This window comes from Helianthus annuus, chromosome 16 (genome assembly GCF_002127325.2).
Source record: "Helianthus annuus cultivar XRQ/B chromosome 16, HanXRQr2.0-SUNRISE, whole genome shotgun sequence".
NCBI classification, from domain to species: Eukaryota; Viridiplantae; Streptophyta; class Magnoliopsida; order Asterales; family Asteraceae; genus Helianthus; species Helianthus annuus.
Genome location: NC_035448.2, coordinates 109,489,151 through 109,508,664, shown reverse-complemented (window position 1 = coordinate 109,508,664; position 19,514 = coordinate 109,489,151).

Below are 19,514 nucleotides of genomic sequence, written 5' to 3'. Positions count from 1 at the left end.
TACCATCAAGAATCGTTACCCTCTCCCACGCATTGACGACCTATTCGATCAGTTGCAAGGATCGAACTACTATTCTAAGATTGACCTGCGATCAGGCTATCATCAGTTGAGGGTCCGTAATGAAGACATCTCCAAAACTGCGTTCAGGACTTGTTATGGTCATTACGAGTTCCTCGTCATGCCTTTCGGAATGACTAACGCGCCTGCGGTTTTCATGGATCTCATGAACCGAGTGTGCAAGCCTTACCTCGACAAATTCGTGATTGTGTTTATCGACGACATCCTGATCTACTCTAAAAGTTAAGAAGAGCATGAACGACACCTACGCCTTATCCTCGAACTCTTACGCAATGAGCAATTGTACGCCAAATTCTCGAAGTGTGACTTCTGGCTTCGAGAGGTCCATTTCCTTGGGCACGTGGTCAATAAGGACGGAATTCACGTCGACCCCGCTAAGATCGACTCGATAAAGAATTGGCCTACGCCCAAGACACCAACCGAAGTTCGCCAATTCTTGGGATTAGCAGGATACTACCGCAGATTCATCAAAGGATTCTCAAAGATTGCTCAACCCCTCACGACTCTCACTCAGAAAGGCATTGCTTACAAGTGGAATGAAGCTCAGGAATCGGCCTTTCAATGGCTAAAGGATAACCTCTGTAGTGCTCCTATTCTCTCGTTGCCTGAAGGCACTGACGACTTTGTGGTTTACTGCGATGCGTCTATCCATGGGCTCGGTTGCGTGTTGATGCAACGCGAGAAAGTTATTGCCTACGCTTCTCGACAACTCAAGACGCATGAAAGAAACTACACTACGCATGACTTGGAACTGGGAGCAGTGATTTTTGCTCTTAAGATATGGAGACATTACCTGTACGGTACCAAGTGCACTATTTACACCGATCACAGGAGTCTCGAGCATATCTTTAGGCAAAAGGAATTAAACATGCGACAACGTCGATGGGTCGAACTCTTGAATGACTACGAATGCGCCATCAAGTACCATCCGGGCAAGGCCAATGTCGTGGCAGATGCCCTCAGCCGAAAGGACACTACACCAAAGCGCGTGCGAGCATTGCAACTTACCATCCAGTCTAACCTCCCTACTCAGATCCGAAATGCTCAAGTCGAAGCATTGAAACCGGAAAACATCAGGGCTGAGTCTCTGCGATTATCGAGACAGCGATTAGAACAGAAAGAAGATGGCGCTTACTATGTAACAGGGCGCATTTGGGTCCCACTCTATGGGGATTTACGTGAACTCGTGATGGACGAAGCCCATAAGTCCCGTTACTCAGTACATCCTGGCTCGGATAAGATGTACCATGACTTAAGGACTACATATTGGTGGCCTGGTATGAAATCTCACATAGCAACATATGTCAGCAAATGTTTGACTTGCGCAAGAGTCAAGACAGAGTTGTAACATTTGTGCTTGTAATCATCATAAACAGTTATCAATAAAATAATGTTATTTGATCCCAATGTTTGTTTCATTGTGTTTTACATTTTTCGTGTTTTGACTTTTGTTCAATTTCAAACTCTACATCGCTTTCTGGAGAGTTATACGTTAACTAGTGCGTAAACATACTCAGTTTAATGCGACAAATACTCCGGAACATCAACATATACTCAACATACCTTAAATAACCTTTACATAACTTAGAAATAAGTTTTAAAGGCTTTGGTATGGCAAAAACAAGTTAATTCGCTTACAGGGACTAAACTTGACAAACTGTAAAAGTATGCCAATTTGAACTGTAACGAACATTCCGGAACATGTCCATAAGTTAAACATACCATAAATATCCTTTACATAGCTTAGAAATAGGCTTTGAGAGGTTTGGTATGCTAAAACAAACTTTTGGATCATTCAGGGACTAAAAGTGTCAAAAAGTGCCTAAGTTTGCACTTTCGCGCATAACTTACGTTCTGAATACATCCGGACATCCAAAAATTTATGTAAGCATCCTTGTATTATGCCTTAGTGTTTGGCATAAGAAAAATCCATTCGTCGCGTCATTTGGATCGTCTTTCACGCTTATGCGCATTCCGTCGTAATTAAGCGAACATCGCGATCGTACGGCCAAACGAACCGACATCCGGAATATTTTTGAGCATATTTCAAGTCCCCTACACTTTAACTTCATCTTAAAGCCTTGAAATGAGGTTAACAGGGCTTAAACGTGCCAAAAATGGGCCAAAATACGTGTTTCTGAAGTGTAGGGACCAAAATTGAAAATTCTGGTCTGGGAACCTTGGGCGGGGCGCGTAAAGATTTGCCAAATCTTTAGGCGGGCCGCGTGAACATGTCTGACAGAAAGATTTTGCATTTAATGCAGAATCTGGCCTTTCGCTCGATCAAAGGGCGATGCCTTTTCACCCAAATGAAGGGCCAAGGGTCAAGTTCACTGAACTTATCCACTGGACACATGTACGCACGAGATCAAGGCACGATATTCGATAAAACGATCCTAACGGTTCCACTTTTCCTAAATACCCCCCCCCCTTTATTGTAAAAATCACAAAATCAGATCTTGAAGCTCTAAGTTGAAACCATTGTTTCATACCTGAGCTATTTGGTCTTGATTTGCACTCGGGGACCCTCCGTAAGTCTTCTTTCGCTCTTTTATTCGCTTTTCGAGTCCGAAAGTCAACGTTTTGTTGACTTTCTACATTGACCAGCTTATGGTCGATGCGAAGTTCATGGAACTTCATAACGTGAGCGTGATCACGATGGTTATGGTCCATAGTGACCATACCTACTGATCACCACGTTATCTAGGCTTAGTGACGAGTCGTAGTTTCGGCCAAAATGCGCATTCTTGCGTGTTTTGTAACCAAACTACTCGTGGGCATCAAAGCCGTTTGTTTTGATGTCAAACCTGTTTTCAAACTTAGTTAAGCATGTTCTAACATGCTTAGCTCGTCACTTTTAGTTTAGTGCTTATATAGGGTCGTAAGGTAAGCGATCTAAACCATCGCTTATGCTTTCGAACCCGACCCATTTGGTCGGTCATTAGGGCCTGACCAAACACATTAGGTGACCATAGCTATAACCTTCCGAGGTTATACCTTGTGGTCACGATGTTAGGCGTTCCGAACGCGTTCTACGCGAACGACGCGTAAGGTGGCATAAGCTACCTAAACGGGTCGTGCGGGACCGTAAGCACTTAGGTTAAGTTTCATTTTAGTATGTAGGCTTTGTTGAACCATATTACACGAGTCTCCATACTCGTTTGGTTTACGAACCCGCGTACTATCCGATCTTCCGATTTGGTCCGGTATATTAACATAGCTACCTATTAGGTGCCGTTGATATTCCGTGACCTCCCGTATTACCTGGTTATTTCACAAGAACAACAAAGCAACCTCAGGTGAGTACATAGAACCCCTCTTTTAGTGTTTTTCCAAACTGTTTTGGGGTGAAACACATGTGCCTATCTGTTACATTCATGCTTTCCATGTTTCCACATCATATGCCTGCTATGTTGTTAGTACATTATAGTACACGATTTCATTACATTTTATGCTATGTATGCCCATTGTGTGCGTACTTAGTACATTGATTTACATTACATTTTCTGTTGCATATGTTTACTCAGCATATGGACACATTGATTTACATGAACATTTCTGTTGCATATGTTTACTCAGCATATGGACACATTGATTTACATAAACATTTCTGTTGCATATGTTTACTCAGCATATGGACACATTGATTTACATGAACATTTCTGTTGCATATGTTTACTCAGCATATGGACACATTGATTTACATGAACATTTCTGCTGCATATGTTTACTCAGCATATGGGCACATGCCTTCATTTTGTTATGACATTTGGTTTGTTTAACATGGGACAATACATTCATTAACATTAGCTACGCCGTTCGTTAGTAGGTAGTGGTACCATAGGAATTGACAACTCCCATTCCTGAAGTCCTGGGTTTGATAGGACTGGAAGGAATGACCGAATTCGATATACATAACTTAGATAAACCTTTAATTTGTTTAAGGGTTTGTTGCCGCAGTCTCAAGGCTTGGATGTATGCATAGTTTACAATACCACATAAATGTTATTATCAATAGAGCATGCATTTCCCGCAGAACATAACGCTGATTTAAACCACGTTTTACTTCAACGACTTGTTTTGTGCATATGGTTTAAGTTGATACATTTCGCTTACCATACATGATACATTTTGGGATTACACATTACATGATTTACATTGAATATAAACACGTCGACATTGACATACACATTTGGTGGTTTACATTTGAACATAAACATTTGACATGGTTTACAATAACACTTGACATTTGGTTTACACATGAACAATTTACATGGTGGATTGGTTTGGGTAAATGATTTAAGTAACATGGCATATGTAATATGATACAAACATGGTGGATACGCCGCTGGTACTTCCTATATATAAATGTTTGTATGATATTACATATCGTGGCGTTATCTAAGTCATTTCAGTTTAGACACATCACATTTTACATAAATAACATTTTCTTCACAAGACATTATTTTCACAAACAACTTATCTTATTCAACTCATTTTACTTGGTTATTTGTTTAACCTTGCACTTATCTATACATATCGTTTGATGTTATCGTTTTTCAAATGATTTACAAAGCAAAACAAATTACAAGGTTCATGACTGACTGTTATTAAACATTCTTCAAAACTCAAGTCATGAACCCCATTTTCACAAAACCTATGTATCTCACAGGCATTTTTATGCTGACGTACCTACTTTCACATGTGTTTTCAGGAGCTATTCCATAGGACGATGATCATGATTCTAGGGCGGACCTGTGCCTTAGAGCCTAAAAATGAAGTTTGAACTAGCTTAATTATGTTTTGATTTCCGTACTCTCTTTCTAAGACAATTTAACACCTTTGTTTATAAATAAAATACAACTTGTATGCCATGGTTATGTAACAATTTAATTCTGTCCACGACACTCCCCGGCGTTTCCGCCGCGGTTGCATGTTATACGCGGCCGGGGTGTGACAGAAGAGTTGGTATCAGAGCCATTGGTTATAGGGAATTAGGTTATTAGTAATGCTTTGACCTAGACTATAACTTTCTAGGACCCTAACACAAGTTATCTTGTGTTTAGAGTTTAAAACATGCACATCACCTATCCTTAGGTGATAACCACAACGGGAACTTCGGTTCCGAATCCGCTTTGAAAATTAATCATCTGTTCTAGGATGATTGATTACTAGGTTTTGAACCCTCTGTTATAAGGTTTTGAACCCCTTTGGATTTTGAAAAAAAAAAATCCCGTCAAAGTGTTGGGTTAATGGTGTGAACACGTGCGAACTGGAAGGGTGAATGCCTGTACCCTGAGTTTTCTGTCTAAGGCTAGAGTGTTCGTACAAATCCACATAATCGGACCAGTCACTCTTACCTGGGAACTCTTGGGGTGAGTGTTCACTTATAGGCGAGCATGTCTTCGCGATACACTAATCCTGACCCATTTACTTTGACTAGACATTTCACGTCGCTTATTTGCTTTGCGATGCATAACCGCCATCTTTGCTTTTGATTGCTTTTGCTTCATCTCATTCTCTTCATCCAATCATCTCACTCGTTTCATTTCATGTTTTTCTCTTCTAGAATGCCTCTTCGACGCGACAACCAGATAGCTACTGCCGAGCTGGCGGAGATTATTGCGCAGCAGATGGCTACTCAATTTCCGAATCTCTTTGCTCAATGGAACCAGGCCAACAACAACAATGGTACATGCAAATACAAGGATTTTAACCAGGCTAAGCCACTCAAGTTTAGTGGTTCTGAAGGAGCAACTGGGCTTCTTCAGTGGTTCGAGAGCATCGAGAACACTTTTCGCCATGTGCAGTGTCCGGATAATCGCAAGGTCGAGTTTTCTTCGAGCGTGTTTCAGAAGAGGGCTCTTACATGGTGGAATGGGGTTATGAGAGATCAAGGTGCAGAAGTTGCTCTAGCTCAGACATGGGCTCAACTGAGAGCTCTTATGATGAGGGAGTTTTGTCCTCGTCATGAACAACGAGCGTTGGAAAAGGAATTTGATGATTTGAAGCAAGATAGTGGTGAGCACAGGGCTTACACTGATAGGTTTGAAGAGTTGAGTCTGCTTTGCCCAACCATGGTTACCCCACTCGATAAGGCCATCGAAAGGTACATCGACGGCCTACCTGACTCAGTACAAGACATTCTTACTGGTAGCAACCCTACCACACTACGTCAGGCGATCGAGTTATCAGCGACGTTGACTGAGTCGCAGATTCGAAAGAACAAGTTACACAGGAAGAGTGACAAGGGCAAAAAGCAGTCGGCTGACAAGGAAGATAACAAGAAAGGTCAGAACAAGAAGGGAAAGGACTCTGGTTCCTCAAGGGGGTCAAGGAAGCGTAAGGCTTCCCAAAATTTTGCTGTCACTGCCCAAGCTAACCAGGCAGCTCCCAATCAGCCTCCAGCAAAGAAACCCTACTCAGGAAGTGCACCTTTGTGCAATCAATGCAACAGTCACCATCAGCCGCAATATCAGTGCCGTTTCTGTACTAACTGTGGAAAGTCAGGTCACCTTGCCAATGTTTGTCAGTTTGCTCAGAATCACGCAGTCCAGAACCCTGCTCAACAGGTTGCTCAGCAACAGGGTCAGGCTGCACGACCAAACTACCCACCAGGTGCATGTTATAATTGTGGGGATCTGACCCACTACAGAAATCGGTGTCCAAGACTAGTCAACCAGAACCAGAATGCAAATCAGAATCCGGCACCGGCTCGAGGTCGAGTCTTTAACATGAATGCACAAGAAGCACAAGAAGACAACGAGGTGGTGAACGGTACGTTCTTTATTAATAATCAGCCAGCATCTGTTCTTTTTGATTCGGGTGCCGACAAGAGCTTTGTGTCATTGTCTTTTGAGACAATGCTTCGCGTGTCTAGAACGAAACTAGGTAAACCTTTGACAGTAGAGGTTGCCAGTGGTGAACCCATCGTTCTAAATTCTGTTCTGCGCAACTGCCAGTTGAACCTTAACGACCATATTTTTCCTATTGACCTCACGCCAATGCAACTTGGAAGCTTCGACGTTATAGTGGGAATGGATTGGTTATCCAAGCATCGCGCAGAGATAGTATGTTCTGAGAAGATTGTTCGTATACCGCTGTCGACAGGCGAGATCCTACAAGTTCGTGGTGAGAAGCCTGCCGGTGGTCTCAAACTCATATCTTGTTTTAAAGCACGGAAGTATCTGCGAAAGCACTATGTGGCTTTCTTAGCACATGTTACAGCAGATAAAGGCAAGGGTAAGTCTATTTCAGATATTCCTGTCGTTCGGGATTATTCCGAAGTATTCCCTGAAGACTTACCTGGTCTACCTCCAGCACGCCAAGTCGAGTTCCGTATTGATCTCGTACCTGGTGCAAATCCCGTTGCCCGAGCTCCATACCGTCTTGCACCGTCAGAGATGCAAGAATTATCTAAACAACTGCAGGAACTCTCCGACAAAGGTTTTATCCGTCCTAGCTTTTCACCCTGGGGTGCTCCCGTTCTCTTTGTAAAGAAGAAGGATGGATCTTTTAGGATGTGTATCGATTATCGTGAGCTTAACAAGCTTACCATCAAAAATCGATATCCCCTACCTCGCATTGATGATCTCTTCGATCAATTACAAGGCGCATCTTACTTTTCAAAGATCGATCTACGATCTGGATATCATCAGCTTCGTGTACATGAAGAAGACATTCCCAAGACAGCGTTCCGTACTCGTTATGGACATTATGAGTTCACAGTCATGCCATTCGGTTTGACTAATGCTCCTGCTGTTTTCATGGACTTAATGAATAGGGTCTGCAAGCCTTATTTAGATAAGTTCATCATCGTTTTCATTGACGACATTTTGATATATTCTAAGACGCGAGCTGATCATGAGCAACATCTTCGTCTTACATTAGAACTCCTAAAGAAAGAACAACTTTTCGCCAAATTCTCCAAGTGTGAATTCTGGCTTAAAGAGGTTCAATTCTTAGGACATATTATCAACGAACAAGGTATTCATGTAGATCCCTCCAAAATCAGTGCGATTAAGGATTGGGATACACCTACTACCCCTACTGAAGTTCGTTCTTTTCTTGGTCTAGCGGGTTATTACCGCCGCTTCATAGAAAATTTCTCGAAGATTGCAGTTCCTCTAACTGCTCTAACTCAGAAGAACAAGCCATTTGATTGGGGAGTCAAACAAGAGGAAGCGTTTCAGACTTTGAAACAAAAGCTTTGCGACGCACCTGTCCTAACATTGCCTGAGGGCAATGATGATTTCGTCGTTTATTGTGACGCATCTAAATTAGGGCTTGGCTGCGTCCTGATGCAAAGAAACAAAGTCATAGCATACGCATCGAGGCAGTTGAAGATACATGAGAAGAACTACACCACTCATGATCTTGAGTTGGGTGCAGTTGTCTTCGCTCTCAAAATCTGGAGACACTACTTGTATGGTACAAAATGTGTGGTTTTCACAGACCACAAAAGTCTTCAGCATATCTTCAATCAAAAAGAGCTCAACATGAGACAACGACGTTGGGTTGAACTTCTAAACGACTACGACTGCGAGATTCGCTACCATCCTGGTAAGGCGAATGTCGTAGCCGATGCATTGAGTCGCAAGGAACGTATTAAGCTTCATTGTGTACGTGTCCAATCTGTTATTCAAACCGATATCCAAGCTCGTATTTCTCAGGCTCAACAAGCTTGTGTTTCACAAGGCTCGATGGACAAGGAATTCCCTTATCACATAACACCTGCTCTTGAACTGAAAGACAATGGATCGTACTATTTCATGGACCGTTTGTGGGTCCCAAGCCAAGATGATCTTCGTACATTGCTTATGGATGAAGCCCATAAGTCTCGTTATTCCATTCATCCTGGCTCAGATAAGATGTATAAGGATCTTCGTATTCAGTATTGGTGGCCTGGTATGAAGAAAGACATTGCCTTATACGTATCCAAATGCCTTACTTGTCTTAAGGTTAAGGCTGAACATCAGCGTCCTTCCGGATTATTAGAGCAACCGGAGATCCCAGTTTGGAAATGGGAAAACATTACTATGGATCTCATTACTAAACTTCCGCGCACAAAGAAAGGTCACGATGCCATCTGGGTAGTCGTGGATCGTCTTACAAAGTCAGCGCATTTCTTACCAATCCGTGAGGATTTTTCGGCTGACAAACTTGCTCAAATCTACGCGGATGAAATTGTAGCTAGACATGGTGTTCCTTTGAGCATCATTTCTGACAGAGATGCTCGTTTCACTTCTCACTTTTGGAGAACCATGCAATCTGCTATGGGGTCTCAACTTAATCTGAGCACAGCTTATCATCCGCAAACGGATGGTCAATCCGAAAGAACAATCCAGACACTGGAGGATATGCTTAGAGCTTGTGTGATCGACTTTGGTGGTAGTTGGGATTCACATCTTCCATTGATTGAATTCTCCTACAACAACAGTTATCACTCCAGCATCAACATGGCTCCTTTCGAGGCTCTCTATGGTCGAAAATGTCGTTCACCAGTCTGCTGGAATGAGATCGGTGAGGCTCAACTTACTGGACCTGCCCTCATTTTAGAGACAACAGAAAAGGTAAAGAAAGTTCGTGATAACCTTCAGACAGCTAGAAGCCGTCAAAAGAGTTACGCGGACCTAAAACGCAAACCCTTGGATTTTCAAGTCGGTGATCGTGTATTACTTAAGGTCTCACCTTGGAAAGGTGTGATCAGATTCGGAAAGAAAGGAAAACTTGCACCTAGATATGTTGGACCATTCAAGATCGTCGAAAGAATCGGTAAGGTAGCCTACAGACTTGAGTTACCTCCTGAACTTGGAAATGTTCATCCAACCTTTCACGTGTCCAATCTCAAGAGGTGTTTAGCTGATGAAAACCTCCACATACCGCTTGACGAAATTCGTGTTGATGAAACACTGAAATTTGTTGAGAAACCGGTAGAAATCATGGAACGTGAAGTCAAGTGGCTCAAACGCAAGCGCATTCCTTTGGTCAAGGTTCGTTGGGAATCTAAGCGTGGACCCGAGTTTACTTGGGAACGTGAAGATCAAATGAAGGCAAAATATCCGCATCTTTTTCAATCAGTTTCCTCTAAATAAATTTCGGGACGAAATTTCCACAAGTAGGGGAGACTGTAACATTTGTGCTTGTAATCATCATAAACAGTTATCAATAAAATAATGTTATTTGATCCCAATGTTTGTTTCATTGTGTTTTACATTTTTCGTGTTTTGACTTTTGTTCAATTTCAAACTCTACATCGCTTTCTGGAGAGTTATACGTTAACTAGTGCGTAAACATACTCAGTTTAATGCGACAAATACTCCGGAACATCAACATATACTCAACATACCTTAAATAACCTTTACATAACTTAGAAATAAGTTTTAAAGGCTTTGGTATGGCAAAAACAAGTTAATTCGCTTACAGGGACTAAACTTGACAAACTGTAAAAGTATGCCAATTTGAACTGTAACGAACATTCCGGAACATGTCCATAAGTTAAACATACCATAAATATCCTTTACATAGCTTAGAAATAGGCTTTGAGAGGTTTGGTATGCTAAAACAAACTTTTGGATCATTCAGGGACTAAAAGTGTCAAAAAGTGCCTAAGTTTGCACTTTCGCGCATAACTTACGTTCTGAATACATCCGGACATCCAAAAATTTATGTAAGCATCCTTGTATTATGCCTTAGTGTTTGGCATAAGAAAAATCCATTCGTCGCGTCATTTGGATCGTCTTTCACGCTTATGCGCATTCCGTCGTAATTAAGCGAACATCGCGATCGTACGGCCAAACGAACCGACATCCGGAATATTTTTGAGCATATTTCAAGTCCCCTACACTTTAACTTCATCTTAAAGCCTTGAAATGAGGTTAACAGGGCTTAAACGTGCCAAAAATGGGCCAAAATACGTGTTTCTGAAGTGCAGGGACCAAAATTGAAAATTCTGGTCTGGGAACCTTAGGCGGGGCGCGTAAAGATTTGCCAAATCTTTAGGCGGGCCGCGTGAACATGTCTGACAGAAAGATTTTGCATTTAATGCAGAATCTGGCCTTTCGTTCGATCAAAGGGCGATGCCTTTTCACCCAAATGAAGGGCCAAGGGTCAAGTTCACTGAACTTATCCACTGGACACATGTACGCACGAGATCAAGGCACGATATTCGATAAAACGATCCTAACGGTTCCACTTTTCCTATAAATACCCCCCCCCCTTTATTGTAAAAATCACAAAATCAGATCTTGAAGCTCTAAGTTGAAACCATTGTTTCATACCTGAGCTATTTGGTCTTGATTTGCACTCGGGGACCCTCCGTAAGTCTTCTTTCGCTCTTTTATTCGCTTTTCGAGTCCGAAAGTCAACGTTTTGTTGACTTTCTACATTGACCAGCTTATGGTCGATGCGAAGTTCATGGAACTTCATAACGTGAGCGTGATCACGATGGTTATGGTCCATAGTGACCATACCTACTGATCACCACGTTATCTAGGCTTAGTGACGAGTCGTAGTTTCGGCCAAAATGCGCATTCTTGCGTGTTTTGTAACCAAACTACTCGTGGGCATCAAAGCCGTTTGTTTTGATGTCAAACCTGTTTTCAAACTTAGTTAAGCATGTTCTAACATGCTTAGCTCGTCACTTTTAGTTTAGTGCTTATATAGAGTCGTAAGGTAAGCGATCTAAACCATCGCTTATGCTTTCGAACCCGACCCATTTGGTCGGTCATTAGGGCCTGACCAAACACATTAGGTGACCATAGCTATAACCTTCCGAGGTTATACCTTGTGGTCACGATGTTAGGCGTTCCGAACGCGTTCTACGCGAACGACGCGTAAGGTGGCATAAGCTACCTAAACGGGTCGTGCGGGACCGTAAGCACTTAGGTTAAGTTTCATTTTAGTATGTAGGCTTTGTTGAACCATATTACACGAGTCTCCATACTCGTTTGGTTTACGAACCCGCGTACTATCCGATCTTCCGATTTGGTCCGGTATATTAACATAGCTACCTATTAGGTGCCGTTGATATTCCGTGACCTCCCGTATTACCTGGTTATTTCACAAGAACAACAAAGCAACCTCAGGTGAGTACATAGAACCCCTCTTTTACTGTTTTTCCAAACTGTTTTGGGGTGAAACACATGTGCCTATCTGTTACATTCATGCTTTCCATGTTTCCACATCATATGCCTGCTATGTTGTTAGTACATTATAGTACACGATTTCATTACATTTTATGCTATGTATGCCCATTGTGTGCGTACTTAGTGCATTGATTTACATTACATTTTCTGTTGCATATGTTTACTCAGCATATGGACACATTGATTTACATGAACATTTCTGTTGCATATGTTTACTCAGCATATGGACACATTGATTTACATAAACATTTCTGTTGCATATGTTTACTCAGCATATGGACACATTGATTTACATGAACATTTCTGTTGCATATGTTTACTCAGCATATGGACACATTGATTTACATGAACATTTCTGCTGCATATGTTTACTCAGCATATGGGCACATGCCTTCATTTTGTTATGACATTTGGTTTGTTTAACATGGGACAATACATTCATTAACATTAGCTACGCCGTTCGTTAGTAGGTAGTGGTACCATAGGAATTGACAACTCCCATTCCTGAAGTCCTGGGTTTGATAGGACTGGAAGGAATGACCGAATTCGATATACATAACTTAGATAAACCTTTAATTTGTTTAAGGGTTTGTCGCCGCAGTCTCAAGGCTTGGATGTATGCATAGTTTACAATACCACATAAATGTTATTATCAATAGAGCATGCATTTCCCGCAGAACATAACGCTGATTTAAACCACGTTTTACTTCAACGACTTGTTTTGTGCATATGGTTTAAGTTGATACATTTCGCTTACCATACATGATACATTTTGGGATTACACATTACATGATTTACATTGAATATAAACACGTCGACATTGACATACACATTTGGTGGTTTACATTTGAACATAAACATTTGACATGGTTTACAATAACACTTGACATTTGGTTTACACATGAACAATTTACATGGTGGATTGGTTTGGGTAAATGATTTAAGTAACGTGGCATATGTAATATGATACAAACATGGTGGATACGCCGCTGGTACTTCCTATATATAAATGTTTGTATGATATTACATATCGTGGCGTTATCTAAGTCATTTCAGTTTAGACACATCACATTTTACATAAATAACATTTTCTTCACAAGACATTATTTTCACAAACAACTTATCTTATTCAACTCATTTTACTTGGTTATTCGTTTAACCTTGCACTTATCTATACATATCGTTTGATGTTATCGTTTTTCAAATGATTTACAAAGCAAAACAAATTACAAGGTTCATGACTGACTGTTATTAAACATTCTTCAAAACTCAAGTCATGAACCCCATTTTCACAAAACCTATGTATCTCACAGGCATTTTTATGCTGACGTACCTACTTTCACATGTGTTTTCAGGAGCTATTCCATAGGACGATGATCATGATTCTAGGGCGGACCTGTGCCTTAGAGCCTAAAAATGAAGTTTGAACTAGCTTAATTATGTTTTGATTTCCGTACTCTCTTTCTAAGACAATTTAACACCTTTGTTTATAAATAAAATACAACTTGTATGCCATGGTTATGTAACAATTTAATTCTGTCCACGACACTCCCCGGCGTTTCCGCCGCGGTTGCATGTTATACGCGGCCGGGGTGTGACAAGAGTACCAGAAACCAGCATGCCTACTCCAACAGCCGGAAATCCCGAAATAGAAATGGGAGCAAATTTCCATGGATTTTGTTACAGGGCTACCTAGGTCTCAACGCGGAAATGACACTATTTGGGTAATAGTAGATCGATTGACCAAGTCCGCACACTTTTTGGCTATTAAGGAAACAGACAAGTTTTCTACCTTGGCGGAAGTCTACTTAAAGGAAGTAGTTTCGAGGCACGGGGTGCCAACCTCAATTATTTCCGACCGAGAAGCTCGTTTTACTTCGGAATTGTGGCAAGCTATGCACAAATCCTTTGGCTCACGTTTGGACATGAGCACTGCTTATCACCCGCAAACGGATGGACAGTCCGAACGCACCATCCAAACCTTAGAAGACATGCTTAGAGCATGTGTGATCGATTTTAGCAAGAATTGGGAGAAGCATCTACCGCTAGTGGAATTCTCCTACAATAACAGCTACCACACTAGCATTCAGGCAGCACCTTTTGAGGCATTGTACGGTCGTAAATGCCGATCACCTCTCTGCTGGGCGGAAATCGGTGATAGTCAAATCACGGGCCCAGAGATGGTGGTTGATACAACGGAAAAGATTGCCCAGATCAGACAACGCATGGCGGCAGCTCGTGACCGTCAGAAAGACTACGCTGATAAGCGCAGGAAACCACTAGAATTCCAGGTCGGTGACCGGGTTCTACTTAAAGTCTCACCCTGGAAGGGTGTGGTACGCTTTGGTAAACGGGGCAAGCTTAATCCGCGATATATCGGACCATTCGAAGTTACCGAGAAAATCGGTAAGGTTGCTTACAGATTGAATCTGCCTGAGGAACTGAGTGCGGTACACAACGTATTTCACGTATCTAATCTGAAGAAGTGTCTGTCAGATGAAACGCTCGTAATTCCTTTCAAGGAACTCACTATTGATGAACAGCTACACTTCACTGAGGAACCGATTGAAATCACGGATCGAGAGATCAAAACCCTCAAACGTAGCCAAATCCCTCTCGTACGAGTCCGTTGGAACTCGCGACGTGGCCCAGAGTTTACCTGGGAGCGGGAAGACCAGATGAAGCACAAGTAACCCCAGTTGTTCCCTAACGAAAACCCCAGCACTAAAGCTACAACCGAATTTCGGGACGAAATTCCAAACTAACGGGGGAATGATGTGACACCCCGTTGAAACATTCTCACTTATACTAGCTTGACAGTGACTGCCTTAACTTTCGGGACGAAAGTTCTTAAAACTTGGGGATAATGTGACACTCTGGGATTTCCCCGAGCATTATCTTGTATATCTTTGTGTATATAAGCTTTATTAAATGAAAGTTGCGTATTGTTTTGATGTTCTATGTGATCCTTGCATTATGTGTTGTATGTATGTATGATATATATATATATATATAGGTATGTATGTGTGTAGTGGACCGAGACCACGAAACCCAACTCGAGACCACCCGGTCTCGAGTGAACAGTGAACAGATGGGCCGGTTGGGTCGTGCACCTCTACCAAGCCCACCCGAACCCACTAGGGTGTAACGACCTTAGACCGAGTATAAAACCCATACCCAAGCCCACATTCTCTCATTTTGACATCCCCATCATTCACACTCTCCTACATCCCTTCAAACCACTAAAACCCTAAAGCTCCACCAACACTCTCCTCCTTCTTCTCGGAACAACCGTCGGCCAAGGAAAGGAGCTCTCGGACCTCGGTGAATCCCCACACACACCTCCACGCTTTGGAACCGGTTAGTGTTTAAAATGTGCGTTAGAAAAATATGTGTGTGCTTAATGATTAGGATGCATGGTTAGTTTAGAGGCCTTGTTGTATGATTATTGTATGTTTTGTGAGTTTGCAATATGATGACTAACGTGTGTAAACAAATGTATGATAATGTCTTGCTAAGGTGTTTTGAAGGATAAATGACTAATAGCCTAGGATGATCTTGTTATTAGTGTTTTAGGACAAATGGGTGTTTGATGGATGATGCAAGATTTACTTGACCTTTGATCATAATATTTCATGCTTAAATGATCTCATGAAGAACATTATGAATATGTATTGAATATGGTATGAACATAGGATGAACATGTTTGATTTATTATTTGAATGTCGCTTGAATACTCGAATATGTGAAGAACATGTTGAAGGTGATATGAATATTTGAAAATCTGCTTGTTTGATCTGATTGTTTGGAGAATTAGACAACAAAACATGTTTGTGCACTCTCATTGGACAGTACACATTACCATGAAATCAAAATGCTATTGGTCAGTACATTCGACAGGTTCTAGAAGATTTCTGTGCACGTAATCATGGTTGCGAGTCGGAACCCTTGGTTGCGACTCGAGACCAAAGCATGATGAACCGAGACGGGCTTCAGGAACTCGAGACCGACTAAGTCTCGACTTGAGACGACATGATCTCGACTCGAGACTGGGCTCGAGACTCCTGAGATTGCGACTCGCAAGCAGCACACTCGAGACTATAATGTGATTCTTCGAGATCTCCCGGTTGCGACTCGAGACCGTGTATTCTCGAGTCGAGACCACCCTTGTCTCGACTGGGCTGCCTACGTGTTATTGGGCCACGACTTGTTGGGCTATCTGTTGACTGGGCTGCATGTGTTTCTGTTACTGTTTGTTTGTGAAAATGTTAGGGCAGGCCCAATAACCCAACTGTTTGAATGTATGCATGCTAAGTGTGTCTATACGTGTTTGCTATATGTGATTACTTGTACCCCAACTTGACCTATATTTGGTAACCATGCTAGGACGTGGTGACCAACGTGATTGACCCGGGTAATTAATCTACCGAGCAACCCAAGGTGAGTTCACAACTTAAAGCATGCGTTCCCGGTGGTTTGGGAAACGGAACTAAAAACAACACTATCCCCTTATGAGGGATACAACTTACTTTTCTTCCCTTGTTATTGGGAACCTTTAGTTAATTACTGTTTATACGGAATTCAACAAACGGCACTAAACGAAACTCTATCACTCAAGTCCCTACTACATAATACCGATTAGTCGCCGGGGCCAGGCGAACGGGTTATTAGTTGATAGCGCTATTTAGGTTTTACCAGCCTCACACCGTGCCCGTGTATGGGATCGGTTGTGAACTAATGTACTCAGGCATCCGTCAATGATGATAGAACGTTGACATCGGGGCATCCTGCGGAAACGCAAACGGTTACCTAGTGTTCGGTATTGGAAAAACAGTTTAGTCGCTAACATTTGGGGTAGCTCCCCATGGCATGTATAAACGGATAAATTAACTGGTGAAACAAGTTTTTGGTAATTAAAACTGGACAACTAGTGAACTCGCTCAACATTATTGTTGACACCTTACTGCATGCTTTGCAGGTAACCAGTGACTGAGGAGCTTGCTGCTTGGGGATGTGTAGTGCTCGTCTACCCCTGTGTTGGGTGTTAAATAAACATGAACTATGAACCTTGTTTAAAACTGTTTTACTTATGCTTCCGCTACTTGCTACTATTTGAACTTAAAACTTTATGCTCTGAACATGATACTTGCTAATCGTATGGTTAGTAAGTATTACTTTGGTTATTAATTCAATTATTCAGTATAATTGGTGGCTGGATCCTGGTCAGTCACGCCCTCAAGCGGATGATACTCCGCAGGTGGAATTTGGGGGTGTGACAGTAATGCTGGTGAACATGATGATGTCCAACAAGATGAAGTTGCTCCTGGTAATCAGTCGGCACTAAATGATAATCAAGAATCTGAGAACATGCCAGTATTTGATCGTGGTGATTCAGATTCTGAGGGGGAGCAGATCCAGATTTCAAGTCAAACAAACCCAGTCGGTGAACATGATGCAGATCAGAATGTTACTAATCTGGAAGGCGAGGTAGATGTTCCAGGAGAAGTGATGCCAAGAACTCTTTCATACCATCCAGAGGAGCTGATCATAGGAGAACTACAAACAGGCGTTCGCACTAGACGTCAAATTGACCAAGGGCTTACTTGTTTTTATTCTACAGTAGCACCTTTACAAACTGAGTTTTCATTGAGTTGTTTTATTTCGCAGATCGAACCGCGAACTTACAAAGAGGCTCTTACTGAAGATTCTTGGGTCAATGCGATGCAAGAAGAGTTAAGTCAATTTGAGAAGTTAGGAGTGTGGAAGTTGGTAGATTTGCCGGATGGTCATAGGAAGATCAACACCAAATGGGTGTTTAAGTGTAAAAGAGATGATCGAGGAGTTGTTGTGCGTAACAAGGCTCGACTCGTAGTCCAGGGTTTCAGTCAGGAGGAGGGTATAGATTTTACTGAAGTGTATGCTCCTGTAGCTCGACTGGAAGCGATCAGAATCTTCCTAGCATTTGCATCGTGGAAAAACTTCAAAGTATATCAGCTAGATGTGAAATCGGCGTTTCTCTACAGGAAGGTAAAAGAGGAGGTATATGTCGGACAGCCACTGAGCTTTACCGATCCAATCCACAAAAACAAGGTCTACTTGCTAGACAAAGCGCTGTATGGTTTACACCAGGCCCCAAGAGCTTGGTACGAGACTTTGTCTCAACACCTACTAGCCAACAGTTTCATTCGTGGAAAAGTGGATGCCACTCTTTTCACCAAAGAGGTCGACGGACATCTTCTGATAGTTCAGATATATGTGGACGACATAATATTTGGCTCAACAAATGAGAATTTGTGCAAAGATTTTAAACAAGTGATGAAGCAAAAGTTCAAAATGTTATCGATGGGGGAGATGAAATTCTTTTTGAGTCTTTAAGTTGATCAACTACCTGAGGGAATTTTCATTCACCAGACGAAGTACGTTCATGATATTCTAGAAAATTTGGGATGTCAGGTTCTACTCTGGCGTCAACCCCACTAGCGACGAATCATGGGATACACCCAGATCTCACCGGAGACAGGGTAGAAGAGACACTTTATCGTTCCATGATCGGTTCGTTGATGTACTTAACTGCTTCAAGACCCGATATCATGTATCCAACGTGCCTCGCAACAAGATTTCAATCTAACCCGAGAGCATCGCACATGGTTATTGTGAAAAGGGTATTACGTTACTTGAAGGGTACTCCATCTTTGGGGTTGTGGTATCCTAGAAAAGGCGATTTCACGCTCGAAGGGTATTCCGATTCAGATTTCAGATGCTGCAAAGTCAATGCTAAATCAACAACAGCAGGATGCCAGTTCTTTGGACCTCGCTTGGTTACGTGGCAGTGTAAGAAGCAAACTTCTGTGGCTTTATCCACATGTGAAGCAGAATATGTGTCTGCTAGCAGTTGCTGCTCTCAGATCTTGTGGATCCAGCAACAGATGCACGACTACTGTTTGCAGTTTCTTAACATACCTCTCTTTGTTGATAATGAGGCCGCAATAAATATTACTAAAAATCCAGTACATCACGCTAAAACTAAACATATAGAAATTCAACATCACTTCATCCGAGATTGCTTCGAGAAGAAGTTGATTCGAATTGAGAAAATCCACACTGACAATCAGAAAGCTGATTTACATACCAAAGCTTTTGACAAAACACGTTTTAAATATCTTTTAAAACTTAATGGTATGAAGCTTCTTTCGGTGTTGGATGGCATTATTGGCGTTGATGAAGGTATTGTTGTAGATGACGATGAGAAACAATCTGCAATGGTTTGTCGATTTTTTACTTGTTTTGGTA